The sequence below is a fragment of the Artibeus jamaicensis genome, unplaced genomic scaffold (genome assembly GCF_021234435.1).
Source record: "Artibeus jamaicensis isolate MK-2021 breed Jamaican fruit bat unplaced genomic scaffold, CSHL_Jam_final scaffold_1019, whole genome shotgun sequence".
NCBI lineage: Eukaryota > Metazoa > Chordata > Mammalia > Chiroptera > Phyllostomidae > Artibeus > Artibeus jamaicensis.
The window spans coordinates 25991701-26016236 of record NW_026522025.1 but is presented as its reverse complement, the minus strand read 5'-3'; positions in this window follow the sequence as shown (position 1 = coordinate 26016236).

Below are 24536 nucleotides of genomic sequence, written 5' to 3'. Positions count from 1 at the left end.
AAAGACAGCTGGTGGAGATGCATAGTACTGCAAAAAGTCTCCTACGGGAAGAGATCTTACGGCATGAAAGCACATCCCCTGGCAGGTGTGGCTCAGTGGACTGAGCATCAGACTGAGAAACAAAAGGTCACCTGTTCAATTCCCAGTCAGGGCACATGCCTAGGTGGTAGGCCAGGTCCCCAGTAGGGGGCACATGACAGGCAACCACACACTGATGTTTCTCTTCCTCTCTTCCTTCCCCTCTGTCTAAAAAAAATAAGTAAACAGATTAAAAATTTCTTTAAAAAAGCAAGGGTATTAAGGCATTGAGCACACAAAGAATGCAAACAAGGAAGAAATGCTGAACCCCAAGGAGCTCATTTTTCCTTTTTCTAGAGATAGTCCTGGTTCCTGTCCGGTGACATCTTGTAACTGAGAGAGAGGACCAACCAAAATTTGAACCAATAAAAGAATCAAGCATAATGTGAGGATAAATCTCAACAACCAGCCTTCAGAAATAGTTGCACTGACTCGGGGAGCATCACTGTGTCCTGTGCTATGCTGGGGTGGGGGGTCTAATTCACTTGGCCTATTTCCTTCCCTCAGAGATGTTTCCATTTAGTGGGAAAGATAAGATGTGTTGATGAATAATTTAAGATACTGAAAAATAAGAACCATTTATTGCTACAAATAATAAAAGCTTACGGTTTACAAGAGGACAGAACTCATGTGCCTAGGGTAGTAATGGGCATGGAAATCAGAGCTCAGAAGTGGATGAGACATTAATAGCCTGTGAGAATCAGGAGAAGCATAAAAAGAACATGAAGTTTCATGAGATGAAAGTGGTGAGTGGACATCTTTGGGACCCATAAGAGCCTACGGGATTTGCTAAGTATTTTGAACAATTCATCCCTATTTCAGAGATGAGGAAACAGAAGAATTTTTAAAGTTGAGGGAAAGAGACAGGTAATTACTTAATGTTGAGTAGCTGAGGAGTCTAAAGAGAAAATGGGAAAAAAGATGAAAAGGGTTGTAGGAAACTTTGGACAATAGTTCAGGAAACTTGGTGCAGAGGTCAGAGGGTGTACCTAAGGGCTGGGTAGATTGCATCTAGTTACATATTCATGGAACTTGTGAAAAGAGAAGAATGCATTCTCTGACACAGGGACCCATGTGGGTTCCATAGTGCAAGGTTTTCAGAGTGTTAGTTAACAGACTGCTCTTTACTAGTCATCTTCCACTGACCATAGTTGAGGCCAAGTTGCCTGGTAGGTTACTCTTGGAGGTATATTAATCATGGCTGGTATCAGATAAAAATGGCTTGACGGTTCTGAATCTCAAAGGCTGCCTTCGGACTGCAGACACAAAGCTCCATTTTAATGGTAATAAACACAATCCTGCTTTCATAACTATGAGAAAAGTATAAAAGAAGGGACTCGGGTTACTGAGAGAATGAACTATATCAGATTGTGGTTGGTAATCCTAGACCCCATTTTAATATCATTTTGCACAGGAAACAATTCTACCAGGTAGGAGAGTCATGAGGTTGCCTTCAAGTGAAGCAAAAAAGGGAAAGAATGACCATTGTTCTGTTATTTCACCTGGAAGCTTAAGGTATTTTGAATATAAGTGCCAGCCACAGAACATATTTCCTCACTCGTTCTAATACAAGGTTTGTTCAGTCTCTGGAGAGTGGAATGCATCATGTTTCAAAAAATATTTTAAAGTTTGTATCCTGATGAAATGAAGTTATGCATTCACATAGATTTTTGTTCGTTCATCTTGTGTATTTGCTGCAATGTATAAATGGATACACATTTTATATAGTCTTTAAATAAAATTAAAGCAAATGAAGAAAATGCTCAAACCCTTAAAATTAGTTTTTTATTCAATAACTGACCAAAAGAGTAAAATGTCAATCATCTTTTCTAGCTGTATACTATAATTTCAATCAAAAGAAATTGATGTTTCACTATTTGATTTTAGGAAAGGGCTGGATCAATGCTATTGACTTAGGAGATTCATTCATTATTTATTTTAAACTTTGTTTATTATCTAAGTTTCATATAGAGGCTAATTATTTAGATGAAAAACTGCAACTGTCTAAATTAATATTAGGAAAATTGAGCATTTACCCTGAGGCAGCAAAATAAGACTTTGTCAGGAAGCTGAACTGAGGTAGCTGGACGCTGCAAAATGCTTAAAATTGGCTGTTAAAGGGAAAGAGTGCACAACCATTATTTCCCACTAGAGCGTAATTAAATACAAATAATAAAGGCTGCATTGTCTCAAGTTCTACGTTTTCTATTTGCAGAAAATAGATTCATGAATGACAGCTGTCAGAGGGTTCTAATTGCATAGTCCTGAAGAAATAGCACTTTTTGTTGTTGGATCACCTTTGACCAGAGCAAAGGATTTCTATGACCACAGCCACTGGCAACTCAACAGAAATGCAGCTTTGAAACAGAGCTACATAAACAAAGACTCCGGACAAAGGAGGTCATTTTAAGAGCGCTCCCTTTGCATTCATGAAAGCAGCTCTAACTACTGCTAAAGTGAAATCAACAGAGGATTGATACCCGTCCCTTTGAAAATTAGCTCAGAGGGCTGATGGGTCACATAAGAATAATCACTCAAAAAATTTGACAGCAGCTCTCATTAGTAAAATCTTTTCCTATTATTATGCTGACATTTACAAATTCATTTGATGACTACAAAAACTCTTCTAGGTAATTTTTTTAACTTCCTATTCAAAGCATGGGAAGAAAGTCCCAGAGCCCCAAAGTAGCAATGTGATAGACATTCATTCAGTGGTGCTGTCTAATAAATTTAATAAATTTGAACTCCTTCTATCACTCTGTGAAAACATATATTTTGTTGCATTCTATATGCCACATACTATTTTAGGTATAATATATATTAAACATTTATAATATCATTATATACCTATACTCATGATCTTCAAAAGAATCAAATATATACATGTTCCTTAATGAATATTTGACTCTATTGTTTGGGACTCCTTGAGGTCTACATTTACATTTTGATACAATCCTACACAAGATCATGTAATTGAGAAAAATACAATTTATAAAACATTATGAATCTCAAAGCTTATAGGATTATAGAATCTTTAAGAAAGTTTAAAGATTACAGCATCTCAAAAGCAAACACTACCAAATATCCCAGTAATTATTAATAAATAATCGCATAAAGGTTTAAATATTGCTTATGATTACGAATATAATAACTAGGGCCCTGACTGGTGTAGCTCAGTGGGTTGAGCATGGGCTGCAAACTGAAAGGTCGCAGTTCGATTCCAAGTTGGGGCACATGCCTGGGTTGCGGGCCAGGTCCCCAGTAGTGGATGCTTGACAGGCAACAACACATTGATATTTCTCTCTCTCTCTTTCTCCTTCCCTTCCCCTCTCTATAAGGATAAATAAATAAAATCTTTAAAAAATAATGTAATAACTAGGACCACAGTTAACAATAGGATGGAGTGCTGTTATCAAAGTCTTCCATCTTTTTTGTTCCCACTTTCTCTTTTTTTCCTGTCTCCTTCTTTTGGTAAGATTGTTAAGATTGTATTCCCTAAATTTTTCATGAGACCTTGTTTAATGAACATATCATGTTGTTTCATAGTGTTTCTTTTGGTTTTTGTAAATGTAATAACAATGGAAGAACTTTAAATCAAAGTTGTAGAAGTACATAAAATATTCTAGAAAGATATAAAGCTATTTATATACCTTTATGAAGATATTATTTTATATTGTACAAATATTTTTAACAAATTAATTTGAAGACAAACTATTATTAACTCTCTTCTCATGTATTTGGGTATACTTCATTTCATACCGTACACAGGTATAGACTTGGCCAACAGCATAACTGAATTAAAGACAGAGGAGCTGTATACTTTCTACATACGTTTAAAGCATTTTCTCCCTCTCAGGAGGTCTGTAGTCCCTGCCAAATGATTGCATCAAAGAACAGCTCCAGCAGAATGCACATTCCAGCTGGTCCTCACACTCCAGTCTTCTTCCTCACCCACTCCCTGGTTGCTCTTACTGCCTAAGCTGGATCTAAATTCTCTTTTCTGTACACACAAAAATTATTAATACAAGAAAAAGAAATATATGTATTATGAAACTAACATTTTTCTCAAGTCAGGATTCTTAAAACAATGCAAATCATATCATGCAATGAACTTTCTTTCTAAGACACTCGAACCTATTAGAATTTAACTTATTCTTCTTTATAAGATGGTCTTCAATGGGTCTCTTACAATTTTTTGGAGACACATTCTATTTTTAGTAAATTCTTTGGTTTTACTAACATGTAAGTCCTTTCCTCCAGGGATAAACTGCAAATTCAACAAGGGCATAAAAATTTTAGAGTTCTACCTAGTAGAGAATTCTAGTTCCACAGGTGCCAGGTGTAGGGGATCACCAATATCCATATGTTAATGCTCACTGCAATGTATCCAGACTTAGACAAAAACATCTCCCGTTGGTCTTTTCTGCATGCTCTTTTAGCAGCTGAGAGGCTGTGCAAAATACAGAAATAACATTTCAACCTGAGATGACTGTGGCAGAAGGAGATACAACATAATACAACAGGATTTTGCAAGGCCTTGTCAACTTGTTTTACCAATCTATCTCAAATCTAAATAGCATTCTGAAAAAAATTAACATTTATTGTAATAAAGTAAAAGCAGGAGGGTTACCTTTACTTAAACTATATTTTGAAGATATATACTATCTATGAAGAATGATATTAGATACTAAGTCTACATAAATAAACAAATAACACATTCAAACTTTATCTTCATTGCACAAGCATCTCAACACAAGAGCTCTAAAAAATCTCTTTATATTTGAAAATTTTCATGTGAACAATGAGGCAATGAGGGCCATGGAAGTCAGAAAAATGATTTTGAGGCAGTCAGAAAAATTGGAGCAGGATATAGGTTTTCCCTTCCAAATAATACTCAAAGAATAGTAGGTTAGATTCTTAACTAGATTATGCATTGTTCTGTAGCATAATAATTGTACTACTAAAATTATAAAAGATACACCTGGCTGGTATGGCTCAGTGGATTGGGTGCCAGTCTGCAAACCAAAGGGTCTCCAGTTCAATTCCCAGTCAGGGCACATGCCTGGGTGGCGGGCCAGGTCCCCAGGAGAGGGTGTGTGACAGGCAGCCACACCTTGAGGTCTCTCTCCATCTCTCCTTTCTTTCCCCTAAAAAATAAATATATAAAATCTTTAGGAAAGTATAAAAGATAAACTTTAATAAATCATTTAAAAATTGATCATTGATGGACAGAAAGTGATATTAAACATTTTCCTAAAAATTAAAGGATCATTAACAACTTTCATCATGTCAGATATTGGAAATAGTTTTCCAAGGTTTCACGACAGAGATTTAACTGTCTATATTACATTTTTGAAAATAGGGCAAATTAGAAAAATTACTGAAAAGCTTTTCCCAGAGTTTTTAGATGAATACAATATAGAATTCAATTAAATGGGCTATGTTCTTTCAACAGGAAATAATGAATTCTTTAAAAGTTGAATGTTAACAAATAGCAATCTAAATACTTTTTGCCTTCCTTGGAATTTTAATGAAGAATTCTAGTAAATACTTCTAATTCAAAAAGAATTTAGAAGGCAACTTGATCAATGTAATTGACCAACATATTTGACATTCGTTCCCTACAAATATTCTGCATTAGCAATTAAAATGGCATCAGCCATAAAAACAAATCCATAATTTTGAAATAAATCCAAAAGCATGCATTTTTCTGAGCAGCAGTAATGACCTCAGTGAAGGACATTTCCTCAGAATTACTGACGGGCACAGACTTCCTGGCTCAGCTTTCACGAAATCCTCCGATTCTCCCACTCATTATAACCCCAAAATTGCCCTCTGTGCTCATTAGTTTTACTTAATTAGCTGTCTATTTGGGGGGAAAATCACAAACATCAAGGATGTAATAATATACAATATAGAGTTCATTTTCACTTCATGTTATTTTTTTCTTGAAGTTGGCAAATGATGCATAATATAAATTTATTTTCTTTTTAAAAATAATTTTATTTAGTTATTTTTCAAGTACAGTTTTTTGTCTATTTCTCCCATCCCAGCCCCCCCCAACCCTATGCTCCCCACCTCCCTCCCATTTCCACCCCCCTTCGTTCTCATCCCTGTGTCCTTCATATTTGTTCCTCCATATCCCTCCCCTTTTTCCCATTAACTTCCCTTCCCTCTCCCCTCAGGTCACTGTCCCCTTGTTCTCTATTTCAGTGTCTTTGTTTTTATTCTGCTTGCTTGTTTGTTTTGTTGTTTAGCTTCCTGTTAAAGGTGAGATCATATGGTATTTGTCTTTCAACACCTGGCCTATTTCACTCAGCATAATGCTTTCCAGTTCCATCCATGTTGTTGTAAAGGGTAGCAGTTCCTTCTTTCTCTCTGCTGCATAGAATTCCATTGTGTATATGTACCACAATTTTTTGATCCACTCATTTGCTGATGGGTACCTAGGTTGCTTCCAGCTCTTGGCTATTGTAAATTGTGCTGCTATGAACATTGTGGTGCATAGGTTCTTTGGTATTGATGTTTTAGGATTCTTAGGATATAATCCTAGCAGTGGAATTGCTGGGTCAAAAGGCAGGTCGGTTTTTATTTTTCTGAGAAAATTCCATACTGTTTTCCATAACTGTTGTACCAGTCTGCAATCCCACCAACAGTGAACTAAGGACCCCTTTTCCCCACAACCTCTCCAACATTTGTTGTTTGTTGCTTTGTTTATGATAGCCATCCTGACTGGTGTAAAGTGGTGTCTCATTGTGGTTTTAATTTGCATCTCTCTGATAGCTAATGATATTGAGCATCTCTTCATGTGTCTCTGGATATTCTGTATGTCCTCCTTGGAGAAGTGTTTGTTCAAGTCCTTTTCTCATTTTTCAATTGGGTTAGATGTCTTCTTAGAGTGGAGTCGTGTAAGTTCTTTGTACATTTTGGAGATTAAACCTTTGTCTGAGGTATCATTGGCAAATATGTTTTCCCATACAGTTGGTTGTCTTTTTAATTTAAACTGTTTTCTTTAGCCATGCAGAAGCTTTTTATTTTGATGAGATCCCATTTGTTTATTCTTTCCTTTACATTCCTTTCTCTAGGGGACATATCAGTGAAAATGTTGCTGCGTGAAATATCTGAGATTTTCTTGCCGATGTTCTCCTCTAGGACTTTAATGGTGTCATGGCTTATATTTAAGCCTTTTATCCACCTTGAATTTATTTTAGTGTATGGTGTAAGTTGGTGCTCAAGTTTCATTTTTTTGCATGTAGCTGTCCAGTTCTCCCAACACCATTTGTTGAAGAGGCTATCTTTACTCCACTTTATGTTACTGCTCCATTTGTCGAATGTTAATTGACTGTAGAGAGTTGGGTTGATTTCTGGGCTCTCTGTTCTGTTCCATTGGTCTATGTGCCTGTTTTTTATGCCAGTACCAGGCTGTTTTGATTACAGTGGCCTTGTAATACAGTTTGATATCAGGTATTGTGATCCCTCCTACTTTGTTCTTCTTTCTCAAAAGAGCAGCTACTATTTGGGCTCGTTTATGGTTCCATATAAATTTTTGAAGTGTTTGTTCTATGTCTGTGAAATATACCATTGGTACTTTAATAGGTATTGCATTGAATCTGTATATTGCTGTGGGTAATATGGACATTTTGATGATGTAAATTTATTTTCTAATAATTCCATAATAGTATTTAAAGCAGAAAAATCAGTTATGCCTACTGTTTCTCAAAAATTACCCGAAACCTCATCTTGATATTTTATAGTGGCCAGATCTTAAATATTTAAGGGATTTAGTCTTCATATATACTTAAAAAAATGATGGTGCCCTACTCCATATAATGTAAAATAAAAATTTGCCAAATTAAATGTGTGAAAATATCCAACAAAGTTCTGAGGTTTCTTAAGGTGACTACTTCATACTTAAATATATGCCTATATATAGTGAGTATTATAATACATTATATATAATACATATCAAATAATATGTTATTTAAAAAATAGGTTTTGTTACCTACTTTAATGTATATCCTCAGAAAGTACTTAGCTAACTTGTGTAGTAGGCCTTCAGTAAAGGAGGACAACATACAGCAGGTCACATAAAGAGACACACACATAGTTGTTTTCCTATTAGGAGGCTATTTCTCTATGGTTACTATAACAAGAATAATTTTCTTACCATTATCAAGTTTTCAATAATAAGACTAGAGCTACAGTATAGTCATTACTGTCTCATCCTCTTTGCCCAGATGAAAAGTTTTAAAACTTTGTTTCTAAATTTACTAGATGTATGACCTTAGATAAGTTGATTTAACCTTCCCTTGCCTCATTCAGTTTTCTCATCTGAAAAATGGGAATGGCGATATGCTTGATTTATAGGGTCCCCATATGGTTACATAAGTCATGTATATAAACAGCTTATAACACAGAGTGGTATACAGAAAGCACTCAAAAGAATTTAGCTATTATTATTACAACACTCCAACAAATATTCTGTAAAATTGAGAAGTTTCTCTGCATCACCACTGCTACTAAAAAATTGAGTGAATTTAAATGAAGCACTGGATGTCTGGAGTTACCGCCCAAATTCAGGAGAAAATTTCATTATATTCAAAAGAGGACATGCTAATTAGCAGCTGATGGTATTTCTGTAATGATGGGTACAGGAGACAGAGGATGTCACAGAAATTGTCACTGGTAAAAATAAGTATTTGAGTCATAATGCAGGTCTGCAACTGTCGCTGCTCCTGCCACCTCATCTACTGCTCCTGCCTCCTCGTCTTCTGGGAGATTAATGTAGAGAAAGCTATTTTTGAGCCCAAGGCCAGACAAAGCAAGCTCCTCCCAAGGGTTTTGTAACTAAGTCTGTAGCTCCAAGTGTTGCAGCTGCAAATATTACAATTGACTCCTGGGCCTTCCAACCTCAGGGCTGCAGCTGAGCCTGCTCCTGTTCCAGGAGCCAGCTCCAGACTCCAGGCCTTCCAGCCTGCTGATCAGTGGTCCTCTCGGAGCTGTGGTTGAAAGAGCCTGGGAGGAAGTGTAATGACTATTCATCTCTTTTGCTGACAGAAGTCTTGTTTCATCTTAAAATTGTAATACTTATATTCTAACACTTTCATCATTCCAAATGTGGAATAAGGGGAAAGAGCAAAAAGGCTTTTTATTAAAGTTCTTTCATTGAAATTTGTTTCTACCAAATTAACTTTTTTTAAGGCTCTTTTCCTGCCTTTGTTAGAAAAAAAATTGAATTTTTAACTTTATTAAATTTGCGAAGCCTTTGATTATTCTCAGAATGTTCATTTTTAATCAATATTTTGCATAAAATAGAAGCTTATTTGCTTTGAACTGACAAAATATTATTTTAAATTCCTTTAATTACTTCAGAATAATCATTGCCTTGTTTATTTGAGAGTAAATGGTAAATGTTTGATATACATTTTTTCTGGTTTTTATTACGGTTTGTAAAATAATAAAATGCATCTTTCACATTCTACCTTATTATTTTCCCATTATCCACACACTATTGTTCCTTTTCAAAGTTTATTGCTGCCTCCACAGTTAAAATCATGATGCTGATAAGCAGTGATGTTTATATGCATCTAGATAAGTCTTACGATTTACAAAGTCCTTCCACATCCATGTTTTTATTTGAGTGTTATAACCACCATGAGGTGGACAGAGCAAGGAATATCATATATTTATTAAGATTTTATTTATTTATCTTTAGAAGGGAAGGGAAGGAAAGAAGGAGAGAAATATCAATGTGTGGTTGCCTCTCGTGCATCCCCTCCTGGGAACTGACCTGCAAGGAACTGGCCTGCAACCCAGGCATGTGCCCTGACTGGGAATCGAACCACAATCTTCTGGTTCACAGGCCTGTGCTCAATCCCCTGAGCTACAACAGCCAGGGCAGAATATTATTTATATTTGAAAGCTAAGGAAACTGAGGCATAGGTGAGATTTAGTGATTGTCTGACCAGGATGGGAGACATGGTTTATAAGCCTCAGGAATCAAAACCATCAGCCATTACGCTCTTGATCCCAAGCCATAGTGGGCTAACTGAATACATATGTACTTTAAAGCCAGAAATGTCTGGATCTTAAATCTGGTTCTGCTACTTACCAGTTATATTATGTAAGGTGACCAATGTCTCGATTTACTCTGAGCCTGAAGGTAGAAGACCCAGATAATTAAACAAAGATGGAGTTTAATAAAATAATAAACACAAAAACAATCAAAACAAAGCAAAATCATAGTGGCTATAATGAATTGGTAGGAATAACTGGCAATGATTGGCTGTATTATTTTCTCTCTTCTTGCACCTTTCCACATTTGCCTGTTGTTCAAATAAAAGTAAAGTGTTTGATTGAAAATGTGACACTGAAAATTTTTAAAGAGGAAATGACCAAATATCAGCAATTTCATATGGCTCTTGCAGAGGCTTGAATACATGATGTTTTGATTTTGGTTTTGGTTTTAGCTTTGACATCTATTTAAGTTTTTTTCTGAGTAGGCAAATTTTAGAAAAATTTAAAAGACTGCAAACAGAATCTAGGAAAAATTTAAGTCCCTCATTCATCACTCTTCTTTAGTTTACCTGGTTTTCTCCTTTTGAAACAAGCACTGATTGAAGATACGCAGGACACTTTGTTTGTTTATAAGAAGACTTATATAATGTGCCATTTTTATATTTTAACCAGGTGTCTGCCTAATATATACATTTTATGCCCTTTACCAAACAAAGCAACACACACACACACACACACACACACATACAAACCCTCACTGATACTCCTCACAGACCCCACGCCTAGTGGAAAATTGATACAGTGTTCTTCAAGAAGAGAGAAGGGGTGCTATGCAGGCAAAAACAACAGATGCTGACTCACTTAGGCTCCAGGCTGAGAAGGTTAGGTCCAAATCAATGCTCCCAGAGCTGCCTTGAAAGCAAATATAGATAAAATGCTGCACATATAACTTTCCCTCACACTACACAGTGAGCTCTCGGAGGGCAGGAACACAAATTGGTTCGTTCTGGTATTCCCAACACGAAGCATGCTTAGTTCTTGACAAATAGAAGGCATAAATACGTTTTGAGAGCATAAATGAACATTTTGCTACTAACTGAAATTTTTCTCAAGCATTTCAGTAAGACCTACTTAACACTGTCACAATATTACCACTTAAAGTTATCTTTCTTAAGCAGATGTTTTCCCACGTGTAACATATCTGTTTTGCAACTCTTCTTATTTCTCTAAATCTTGGTAAACAATCTAAATTTCATGTACTTGAGTTAGAAGACTGGAGTGATTATCTTTTATAAATATGCCACAGAAGTAATGGCTTTATCCGGAAAAAATCCTATGTTGGACAATTTTTGTTAGTGTAGCAAAAATAGAGTAGAATATGAATCCGGGATAGCTATTCTTCCAAGTTATTGAACAAGAGATAGTGTAATCATTTGCAGAGTATAAAATATAACATAAAGTTTACTTTAATGTGAAAATCAAGTGTAAAAGGAACACAAAGTGAGTCCTTTCCATCTCCATCGGGCATATGTCCTGGCCACCAAAATCCCACCCCGTGCTGTGTCACTAGTGCAGACCTGAGGATCACTGAACTGGGAGGGCACAGAAGAACTAGAAAGGGAGTGGGTCAATCTGCTCCTTTCGTAAACTCAATTTCCCATCCTCAGGACAGGAATACATTCTTCCCCCAGGATTGTACGCTGGGATGGTGACATTTACATTTAATAGAAGAAGAGCATGTAGAACAATAAGTCAAGAGGTACTGGATGACTGCCACTGACTGACGAACAGACAAAGCTTCAAAGATGTAGGCAGGACACTCTCCATTCTGGTAAGAGCAGGCATCCTGTATCTCAATGTTGAGGACCGACGGAAAGGAAGGAGCTGCTGAAAAAGTAGTTCAGAAGAGGCCTTGATGGGAGACTAGCAACATAAAAAAAAAAAAAGGAAAACAAATTTCACTGAGTTCCTCTATACATGATAATTAGAGATTAATTCAAAGTATTATTAGTCTCCATATTTACATCTACCAACTTCAAATTGTTACCAGGATTAACTGAAGCTCTATAAACAGAAGAGTTATTTTATTATTATGTTCTTCACAACATCTAATGCATGAATTGCATATATCAATGTGTCCAAATGCCTTGGGTTGAAAATTTAAAAGTTTGACTTTAATTATCTTAGTGTTAAAAAGTCTCTGGCTCAAACTTTCTTACTTATAGTTTATACGTATAAATGGACATGGAATTTGAAAGCAATACAAATTTAATCAATCGAGGGTATCTTTTTTTTTATTAATGTGGATACCAACAAATAGCTGTCTGTTTCATTTGAAACTCAACCTCAGTGCCTAGTGTGGTCCCTTTCATATCATCAAGATAATTGTTTGTTGAATGAGTGTTTCAATTGAAAATAGCAGGTATAGTTATAAATAAGCAATGGCAATTATTGGGAAACACTCTGCCTGGTTTCGGGAGTTTTAACTGCCCCCCATTGCTAAGACTGAATGAGCAACCTCTGGAATGTGAGCCACTAAGGAGATAAAGTTTGTCTCTGGTAGCAAATGCTGCCTCTGCTTCATCTCCCTCCCCCCAATGCATGGTTAGTTAGTCAGAGATGGGTAAGACTCCTCAAAGGAGGGGCAACCTAAGCCAGACCCAATCACTTGGAAGGCCATCATGGAAAAACTCAGGGGGCTGCAACAAAGAGGGAGTGATGGACCCTTGCCCCCCAGCTATTCTGACATAGCCTGAGTCCCCATGTCCTCTGGGAGAAGCATTTCCGGGCTCTAATCCACTTAAGCCTGAAAACCTAAGATGTGGAAGGTGGTGCAGCCTGTGCTGGAAAGGGCAGGTTCCCTGGGTTGATCAGGCCTAAGAAAGAATATGTAAAATCCTGTGAACCCTGCTTTGTTTAGAATGCTCTTATTTAAATGGCAAGGGTCCAAGCAAGAAGTTGGCTCCTCAAAGTTTTATGGCTCTTTAACTATCTGACCCTGACTGAGAAGAGCCCTCATAGTTCTTTGAATGCTATCTATTGTTTGATCCTTACCTGTATTCTTATGTAAACAAACCCAATAAAAGCTCTTTGAGGAAGGGGGTCTTGGCCCTTCCCCTTTGGGGGATCGGCCACCTTTCCCCCCCAAGCAGATCATGTTTTGGTAGTTTCCATTTCATCCGTGGCAGATGGGGGGACTTTGCAGGCAAAAGAAGGTTATGTCTATAAAGCATCTTGAAATCAAACTAAGTCAGTATCTCTAGCTATTTCAAACCCAACCACTGTGAACCAATAGTAATAAAACCAAAATGATCTATTCTATGAAGAGAAAAATCCTAACAACCAATTAGACTTTGTGCCCAAATGGCAGCCAGAATTTGCACCGTATTATATATGTGTGTGCATATGTATATGTATATATAAATATATATTTATAAACACATTTATATTTAAATATCAAATATATATATATATATATATAATTTAAGGGGTTTCCTTTTTCTTTTCTAGTTAAATTTGTCCTGTACACTACTGGGCACCTAAAACACACACACACACAGAGTCTACTACTATTTGATGAATTAAAATAACAGCTGCATAAGCCCAACCATAACTATTGCTGCAAGCTGCAATTTGCCTACACTATAATGTCAATGAGGCATCTGGTTCCTACTCTGTCACTTTCCCCCTCGGGCTTCACAATGAAAGCTATAGAGGAAAAAGTGGAATCATTATATATGTGGCTAGAACAAGAATTACACTGTGTAGGTTTTGAAACATATTTCTGCAATTTCATAAATGGCCTGTAATTCAATAATAACCATCAAAATTTTATTGCTTTCATTTCAGTTTGGCTATAAATGAGTTTATTTCCTACTAAATCACTCATATCCATATTTTCCACTATTTTAGTGGTAGTTATTATCATAATGATGATGGTTTTTCTCTACAATAATTATATTAGACAAGTTCAAACCATTCCTGAAACTAATTAATATTTTTTGCATAAGACAAATCATTTCTTTTCAAACAAGTTTCATTTGTTTTTGCTCTGCATTGTTTTATGTTATTTCCAAGATCTGTAAATTCATTATTCATGACTTCATTATTACAGGAGAATTATTAGCATATAGTTTCTGCATATGTTTCCCCAGCCCCATCACATACAGCTAAGATATAATTGGATACATTTATTGATTATATTTTAAAATACAATACTGGGGGGAAATGGTAAAAATATTAGCCACATAGCATGCATAATTGACATAAAAAATAAAAATAGTAGGCTTAGTGTTGAGCTTAGTGCTACACTCTTTGTTTGATTTTAAGTTGTTTATTTACCTAAATAATATTTACTTTCAAGGCCCGTTTGCATTTTTGTGATTTGCACTACATAGAAAATATTTTTAATAGGAAATCAGTTTTATTCTTTAAAGGTAAGATTAACAGGTAATCACTGTGTAATAATAGGTAGTGATCTAGGAAGCACTGTTAGATTTTTAATAACATATAAATAGTATAAATTCGTCAAAATCTTCATATGTATTTGCTTTTCTGTCAGTATATTTAAAAGACCATTAAAAAACCTAAAAGAAAACATTTTTAAAATATACCCCAAGCCCTTAAACAGTGAACAGGAATTGATTTTAACATACAATTTATCACGGCTGTGAGACTTTTAGTATAAACAAAGCAGGATACAGAAATAAAGAAAAAACAAGAATAAATAAATAAATAATATATTATAATCTTAGGGGAAGTTCCAAAATGTGACTTTGGGCTTTTATATTATCATTATTGCTGTGCATTTATTTATATATTAGACATTTTTGAGGGGAAAAGGAGTTAAATCATTGAAAAGCAGTAATTGGAAACAGTTACAATATTTTCACAAAGTGTAGGCAAATCTTCAGCTTTTGTCAATGTGTTTATTTTGGTAAATCTCTTAAAATATTAATATTTTTCATAAGCCTCTAAAATTAATCCTTACCCCTCCAGAGTGTTGGCATAGGATTTCAAACTGAAAAAAGAGATTATCTTTCTAAAGCATGTGAGGTCTGTCCAGGAGGTACCTAGGCATGTAATATTAAAAAATAGAGACATTTATTTAAGAAGACAAGATACAAGAAATATTATACACAGGACAATGATGCCTCAGTCCCATTCAAAGTAGGCACCTTGGAACCTCACACAGTTCTCCCAGTCACCATCAATTGCCCTATCATGTTTTCCTGAACCCCATCAACATTTGAAATTTCTTCCTTCTCAAAGGTTGTTTTAGTTTGTGGAGAAGGGAGAAGGTACAGGGTGTCAAATTCGGGCTGTAGGGGGCCTGGGTCACTGTATAAGATGTGATGCAGTAGCAGGCATGCTGTCCTGATGAAGCTGCCAATCACCAGCTGCTGTAGCTGCTGCCTTCTGAATCATCGGACTAGTTTCTGTGGAAGAAGGTTTAAGCTTAACACAAAATTTGATTCAGGTTCATTGCTCTACCAGTGCAGTCATTTTGAATGTGACAGCCACACAGTACACATATTCACTCAAAGGCATCTACTGCTTCCACTGACTAGTTCAGTGAAGTCATCATTATTCACACTTGCGCAGTCCAGTCCACTCTCTTTGGCTGCCAGGTTACATTGATTTCGTGCAAACCGTTCTCGTTATATTAATGATGGCAGGATTTGTTCTGGACCACCAGAAGTATTTCCTTGATGGTGTTTGTCCCTGTGTGCTTCATAGTCTGCCAACCTCCGGTACATGATGTAAGCCAGCAGTGGTAGACTATGTAAAGCTTCACTTTGTCATTGCAGGGTCAGGGTGCAGTGGAAGGGTGGAGATTCAACTTTCGTGTTATTCATTTGTCCATTTGTTTTTGTTTGTGTGTTTGTTTGTTTTAACATTTATTTTATTCTCATCAGAGAGAGAAGGGAGAGAAGGAGGGAGAGAGAGAAACACTGATGAAAGAGACAAACACCAACCGGCTGCCTCCTGCTCATGCCCCAAACAGGGATCAAGCCCACGACATGGGCTTGTGCCCTAACAGAGAATCCAAATGGCCACCTTTTCGTTATGGGATGACACTCAAACCAACTGACCACAAAAACCAGGGCTTTAAAAAAATTTTTTGCTTTTGCTGTAATATCAAGTGTTACCCTATCTTCAGGAACATTCTTATTTCTCCAAATAATAGTCACAATGGAAAGCTATTACTCTTGATAGAGCGTCTATTGAATATTATCAGTCTTGGGTAATTGGCTTCTCGTTTTTCAACAATTCAATTTTTTTCTCCTTCAAAAAAAGCACAATTAGCCTAATATTTTATGAAAATAATTTTGGATTTGGAGGCATTTTTCTAAATATATTATTTTCCCACTTCGATCACATTCCTTTTTTTAACTTTGAAGAAGATTTTATTTATTTACTTATAGAGAGGCAGAAGGGAGGGAGGAAGAGAGGAAGAGAAATATCAGTGTGTGGTTGCCTCTCACACACCCCCTACTGGGGACCTGGCCTGCAACCCAGGCATGTGCCCTGACTGGGAGTCAAAACAGTGACCCTTTGGTTTGCAGGCCAGCACTCAGTCCACTGAGCCACACCAGCCAGGGCTGAATCACATTCTTATTATTGAAGTACATGCTAATATACAATGATCCCCTCATAGATATTTAGAGTATTTTGGTGAGCCTGCTAATTTTGAGAATGTAATGGTCCGTGATATTTTCTTTAATTTCACAATGATCTACTGCATGAGTGTTTGGGAAAGACTATTTTTGGAACACCCATTCTTCAGAATCGGCCTAGCAACTACCACTGTTAGACAAATCTGAGTACTATGCTTTTCAACCACCTTTAATTTGATAAATCACACTCCTGGGTTATATAGATTTTATATTCAGGTCTGATTTATATCAATGGACAACATGAGAATCAATTGACCCCACTATTAGAAATGAAAGCATTTCTGGACTCTCCTGTTATTGACTATTTGTATGCAGTTCTAAATATAAAATTCAACCTAGTTACTGCAGCTGTTAGAGAAGTTTAAAGATGACCTGGCTGTGCTGTGCCCCCATGCAAGTGTTAGCAACCTCTGTCCATATTCGTGAAATTCATTCTTCATCAAGTGTATTAAATGGTTCAAAATAAAGGCAGTGGACCAGCAAATGCACTTTCCCCACCCCTCTCACTGGGTATGGGTATGAACGTCATATGGACTTAATATTTATCATTTCCTGTTTAAATATATCTATGCTGTAGATGTCTGCATTTCTGTATGTGGACACATTAGTGTTATTTATTGAAATGAAAAGAAGTCAAATGCACACATCCCTGAGTCTTATTTCTCAGAAAATTCTGGTTTCTGCAAGTTATTTTAAGTTAGCATCGGGCATTGTGGCATAGTGTCTGGCACCACGTAATTCCCTTTTTAACAGAAAAACAAAAAAGCATTTACAGTAAAATATTCATAAATTGTCAGCACATCTGTTGTTACTACTCCCAGGAACACATTCATTTAAGCTTCCTGTCTTCGAGACATTTTTCTGTTTTCTAACATATATTGTACTTGGATCTGGCACATAGCCAATCAAGCTGCCTTTTATAAGCTGGCTACACCTGTTCCTGCAGGTCAAATAACAGAGAGGGCATTTTCAGGATGGAGGGAAAGAGCTATCTGAGGTTCATTTTGAGCCAGTGATTTTCTCACAGCAATTCAGAAGGCAGGTTGGGAAACTTCTCATGGAGCACACAAGAGGGATTTTTATTTTTCATACCAGTGTGGCTTTAGTTAGAATAAGAATGTCTCATGTCATTAAGTTTTTTTTCAATTGGGATATTTACAAAAGTATTTTAAAAGAATATTTAAAGTTTTTGTAATATTTTTACTATTTTACTTTTAGTGGTTAAATTTGTCATACCTAAATTTAGATGTTTGTTAATTGTGTGTGAATAACTTTATGTTAACATGTTACTTTGTTTTATATTATTTCAATAGCTACAATCATGCAACACTTAATGAGGGGCATACATTCTGAGAAATGTATCATTAGGTGGTGTAGTCATTGTATGAACATCCCAGGGTCACACACCTACATGGTGTAGCTTGTTAAACAGCTAGGCTACATTGTATAGCCATTGCTCCTAAGCTACAAGCCTGTACAGCATGTTACTGTACAAAACAACAAGAGATTAAGTGAAACACAAGAGAAAGACGCAGTCAAGAAACACCATAAACACGAGATGTATGAGATAGCTTACAGCGTAACACTGTGTGCTCTTCTATAGTAATTTGTAAAAAGTAAGTACACTAAAATAATAATAAAAAGTATAGTATAGTAAATATATAGTAGTAACCTAGTTGTTTATTATAATTTTCAAGTATTATGCACTGTACACAATACTATTTTTATACAAGAAACATGAGAATAATGCTAACTTACACTTGTGATGACTGTGATGTCACTAGGCACTAGGATATTTCCAGCTCCATTAGAAGCTTTTGAGACTACTGTCAGTTAATGCAGTTTAGTCAATGACTTAAATGTCATAATCTAGTGCATAACTGTATTTATTTGATTTTTGCTGAGGGCGTACATTCACAGCACAGTAGGGCTGGTTTTACCTGAACTTCATTTAATCCTTAATGCAATATCAGGCAACCCCCTTTCCTCTTGTAAAGTACACTTACAATGCTCATAGCTCATGAACAGTGTTTGCACTTCCACTAGTAGGCCTGCGAACTTGTACTCCCACCAGTTGAACTGTATTCTTTTCAAGTATGACAAACATTGTTTCTCAACCTTTTCTATCATTCAACCTTGCAATTACAATTAGGTAAATATATTAACTATTGCACGAACAGAAAAGGATAAAAAGAGTGTAAAAATGTTTGGTACTTTTGCCTATTAAAAGCCTGAGTGCTTTTCCCTGGCTGGCATGACTGGGTTGGGCGTCATCCCACAGAGCAAAATGTTGCCAGTTACATTCCCAGTCAAGGTATAGGCCTTGATTGCAGATTCGATCTCAGTCTCGGCATGTATGGGAGACAACCAATCAATGTTTCTCTCACTCTCCCTTCTCTGTTTTCCAAAAAAAATGTAAACATTTGAAAAATTAATACTTTGGAACAGTACAATGACTCATGCAACTTTTCAAAACTCCGTGCCAAAAAAACAAGCAACCCAACTGAAAAATGGGCAAAGGACCTGAATAGACACTTCTCCTAAAAGGACATACAGAGGGCCAATAGATACATGAAAAGATCCTCAATGTTACTAATCATCAGAGAAGTGCAAATTAAAGCCACAATGAGATACCATCTTATACCTGTCAGAATGGTTATCATTAATAAATCAATAAACAAGTGCTGGTGAGGATGTGGAAAAAGTGAAACCCTTTTGAGTTGTTGGTGGGAATGAAGACTGGTACAGCCACTGTGGAGAGCAATATGGGGATACCTCAAAAAGTTAAAGTGGATCTGCCTTTTGACCCAGCAATCCCATGTCTGGCAATATATCTGAAAGAATCCAAAATACAAATTCAAGATAATATAAACACCCTTATTTTCATTACAATGTTATTTACAACTGCCAAGATATGGAAGCAGCCCAAGTGCCCATGGAGCATTTATACAATAGAATACTGCTTGGCCATAAACAAAGAAGAAAATTGTACCCTTTGTGATAGTACAGATTGACCTGGAGAACATTATGCTAATGAAATAAGCCAGTCAGAGAAAGACAAATACCATATGACTTCATTCATATGTGGAATCCAATGAACAAACTGAACTAACAAGGAAAATGGGGACAGACTCATAGTTGGAGAGCAGGATGACAGCTAGTTGGGGTGGGAGTAAAACTGAGCAAAAAAGAAAAAGGGCTCAGACATGGACAACAGTGTGGTCATTGCTGGGGGGAGAGAGGTATAAGGGGACTAAATGGTAATGGGAAAAGTACAATAAAGTTAAATTTAAAAATTCAAAATTCATTTTCTCAGTCACCCTTTGTCCTGTAGTTACCAAATTAAACCATACAAATATGGAACGTTTCCATCACCACAGAAATTTCTACTGGGCAGTTCTAATAAGATATTCTACACCCAGATGCATCTGCACTTTTCTAATTCCTTTCTCTAAATTAAAGAAAACTACAAATGAATAATGTCTCTGTGTTTTAGGGAAGAAAATGATTCATAACTCTAATTAAAAGGTTGGCAAATAGTACCCTTATGTATTATACATTGAAAAATGTTAAATATAGTCTTTTGGTTGCTCATTTTAAACTATGTTTCTGCTACTTTACTATTGACTCACCCTGCTACCCTCAGATAAAACTGTTTTACTCTGACACACGGGGTAATGATTAAGTGTGTCTGCTCTCAAGAGAGTAGTGGTTGCACTATGACTCTATCACCAATGTCCTCTGGGAATGTTTTGTTTCCAAACTTTTGTTTCTTTATCTAAAAAATAGGAATCTTAATAAAACTCAGATTATAGGGTTTTCATAAGGACTAAATGCGTTAATGATGGTAAAAGAGTTCTGTCTGTGATTGGCACGTAGGAATAGTAAATAATAGCATCAGAGATTTGTGACATGATTTGCAAGTGACCATGGCATAAATTACTTCATTTAACTCCCAATTAATTATTTTTCTTATTTCAGATTAATAAAATAGATCACAGAGAGCTATAGTGAATTGCAAAATTTGATGGTTGGTAATTCATGTTTCTGACTTCAAAATCTATCATCCTATCCTTCCCATGTAACGTTTTTCTTCATGAATTACTCAGAGGAGTGGGCCTCTAAATTATTTTTATTTGAATAAAGTCTTATGGCTTATTGTTCATTTACAGATTTATTAATAACAGAAATCAAGGAAAATGTCATGATTTGAGACACTGGAGCCTATTACATCTGTATCACTTGATGTGTCTGGTCAATAGAACATCTCAATTGTGTTTTGAAATAGAGAAAACAAAAAAGTCATTTTCCTCCAGCAGAGCATTCATCAATGAGCTCATGTAAACTTATTTCAGATCAATAGAAACCAAAGAGAGTTGTAATCCATACATTTTATCTTCATTTTAAATCATATACTAGATATAGTATAAGATCTTCCATGCCAAATCACTCAGTCCCTTGAGTATTGAGAGGAATGAATCTCCACAATAAACAACTTCAGTATCATAACACAGGTAAAAGTCCAGCTCAGCAAGAAGCAAAAATGTGAACCTTGATTGTCCAATGTAATGCAGACTTCTGACAGCCACAGAGAAATGCATAAACACTCATAGCGCCCCACAGTTTCTGGTCTGAGTAATGCCTTTCCACTTTTCTGCTCCTTCCAACAGTTTTGTATCCCAGGTCTCTTTCTGCTTAAAATACCTGAGCAGATTTCTGTTTTGCTGATAGAATCATTTATGATAGAATTAGAGAGAAGCAAACAACAACACAAATGTATCTAGGGAAGTGGGGCCACATGTGAGGAAAAGAAACCTCTAGGAAAGAAAAGTTTATTCTGATGTTATCGATAGGTGAGTTTCATAATGATACTAAAAACCTGTTACTCCCTCTACTCCTTTGATGGCCAAAGAAATACAGTGGAAATCATCCATTTGATTTCTAGAAAAAGCAGTCCTTAAGAAAAAAATCTCCAAAATTTATTTTTCCTGCTTTGTATCCATTTGTTGTCCTTATTTCCCCCAAAACGGGGAGTATAGAAACACATGAAAAGTGTGATGGTAAAATATTTTTTAAATGAGAACACATATGCAAAACAAGTTCCACTCTCTGCTTTGAATTGGCTATTTAAAGTTTTTTTCCGTGAATTCAAGTTTTGTGATGCTTATTTGCAGTTTTACCGGTCTCTCCTGCACAGTGACAAAACTGTAGGGAAACACTGACTCATCACTCTAGGAGGAAAGGATTTTAAAATGTGAAAATAGATACAAAAGGCAGTTAAATATGATATTTATTTGTTTACAAAAATAGAACTTGCTGAATAAATCTAGAGTAATTTTGAATAGGAGGCTACTTGCTTACATATTGTATAATAACTAGCTTACTCTGAAGAGAGCTTGGTCAAACGATAAAATATATTGTTACTAAAAAAAAGTAGTACTTTACACAATCACTTATGCTTCATTTTCTTGAAAAGTTTGGAACATATCAAATCCACAGTTAATTTTATAAAATTTCAAAAACATATATTTATTAAAAGAAAAACAATAGAGAATATAAGTTTATACCTATGATTTAGTTTAATGAATTTATACAATAAGTTATGGACACAATAGATATGGCAAAGTGTCATAGGAAAATTGGGACACAGAGATATGAAGTGAATCAGTGTTGATTGTAAACAAAAATATAAAGTGAATTTCCCAGATAGTATTACAGAACCCACAGTGACTTGTGGGTCCTATAGAGAAAAAAAAGCCAAAGTATAAACATTAAGGAAATCTTTTGGTAGGAGACAGCTATAGGTACTCATTAATATTCGATGTTTGACAAATACAAATGTAAGTGTGTTATGTATTTAAAGATTATAATAAAATATTAGAAGAAGAAGGTACATCATTCAAACTACTAGAATGGAAAATTATTAGGAAAAAACACTCCACACTCAACAAAAGATAGCAAGGAAATTAAGAAATAACAATAAAGCATAGCAAATAGAAAACCCAAAGTAGGCATTAGTTGGGATAAAGGTATATAACAGTATTAATTTAATTTTTAATGGTTTAAAACAAAAATTGCTCAGGTTAAATAAAAACAGAACAAAACAAAAAATATAAAAACAGATTCAACAGAAAATGTCCTAACTAGTCTGAAGAGACATAATTCATATCAATAGACACAGCAATATACCAGAACAATATAATAGTCACAAATCTTCATGCACATAAAAAAATCTTTAAATTACTTTATAATTCAAAAAGTGACAACTACTAAAATGACAAATCTAAAGCTTTGGTAAGATATTTATCATACCTTTCTCAAGAATCATAGATCAAATAGAATAAAAACAAAGATAAGTATATCAAATATTTCAATAATACATTTGAGTTGTGTACACTAGCAAGTGGATATGCATTATTTCAAAACAAGTAGGGATTTCACACTTTTTAAAAAGCATCAAAGCATATTGAAAGACTAACCATTTGTTGATTCTTTTCAATTAACAATAATCCATTCACTTGCCAGGTATTTACTGAATATGTTCTAAGTGCTCACACTCCTTTCTCCCTGGGGTTCCTGAAGTGTAGTGACAGGTGACATATGACAAGCTAAAAGACTGGAAAAATGTGATCTGATTTACATTTCAAATGCTCGATCTGTTGTAGTAGAGAGCTTTATAAAACATAAATTTAACTTATACAAACTCCACAATTTTTTCTGTTATTTATATTTAACAGAAGACTAGAAAATTTAGCTCCTATCATTTAGCTCATTGAGCTTGTGTCACAGGCAAAAGATACAGTGCTTCTAACAATGTTTATTGTAAGATAGAAAAAAGGTATGAAGAAAAGTACTGTCCTTGATTTACCATTACAAATTAAATAAGAGAGTTAAACAATATTTTAAATAAATAATTAAGGATAACACAGAAACTAATAAAAATTTCTACAGTGTCATATATACAAACCAAATATGTGTTTTAGAGATATTTTTTTTATTTCTGTAGACTAGTGTTCTTTTCCTTGATGACTTTCAAATTTAATCCCTGAAAAAATATGTTACTCTATTAACTTATTCCATCAAATAATATGGAAAAACATTATATTTGTTTGAAATATTTACCAATGAGGTTAATTGCTTGTGTGGATAAAAAAAATGAAAGAACTCCTTCAGAGGGTAACTTAAAAATACATTTCTTTAATTTAAAATTACAAATGATAGATCAAACCCAATTCTTGATCTTTACCCTCAAGATGCATTCATAAATATGGAGACAGAGAAACAATGAAACAGATAGAATAATCATTCTATCATGGTTTAAAATAAAAAAAATTGGAAGCAACCTAAGTGCCTCTTAGTAGATAAATACTTATTCAAGTTATGACATTGCTTATTGCAGGACACTCTGGGACCCGTTGTAGTACTATGTAAGTTAATATTGGTGCCCATGGACAATGTCACAGGATAAACACCAAACTAGTACCAGTGCTTACATCTGGAATGTCATCTGGTTTAGTAGCATATGGTAGGTTTAGAGGAGAAGGGAAAGAGAATTGAGGTTTCAGATTTAGGTTTACCTGGAACATTTCAATGTTTGTAAAAAAGAACAATTCATTCATATGAATGATGCATTCACAGGGTGAAAGAAAATGAAATACTGAATTGTCAAACTGTAGTTTCAAAGGTTAAAAATATGAATCTTATACACATATAGAATCGACACATGTCAGATTGTTTTACAGAACTCATTAACTGAGGGCC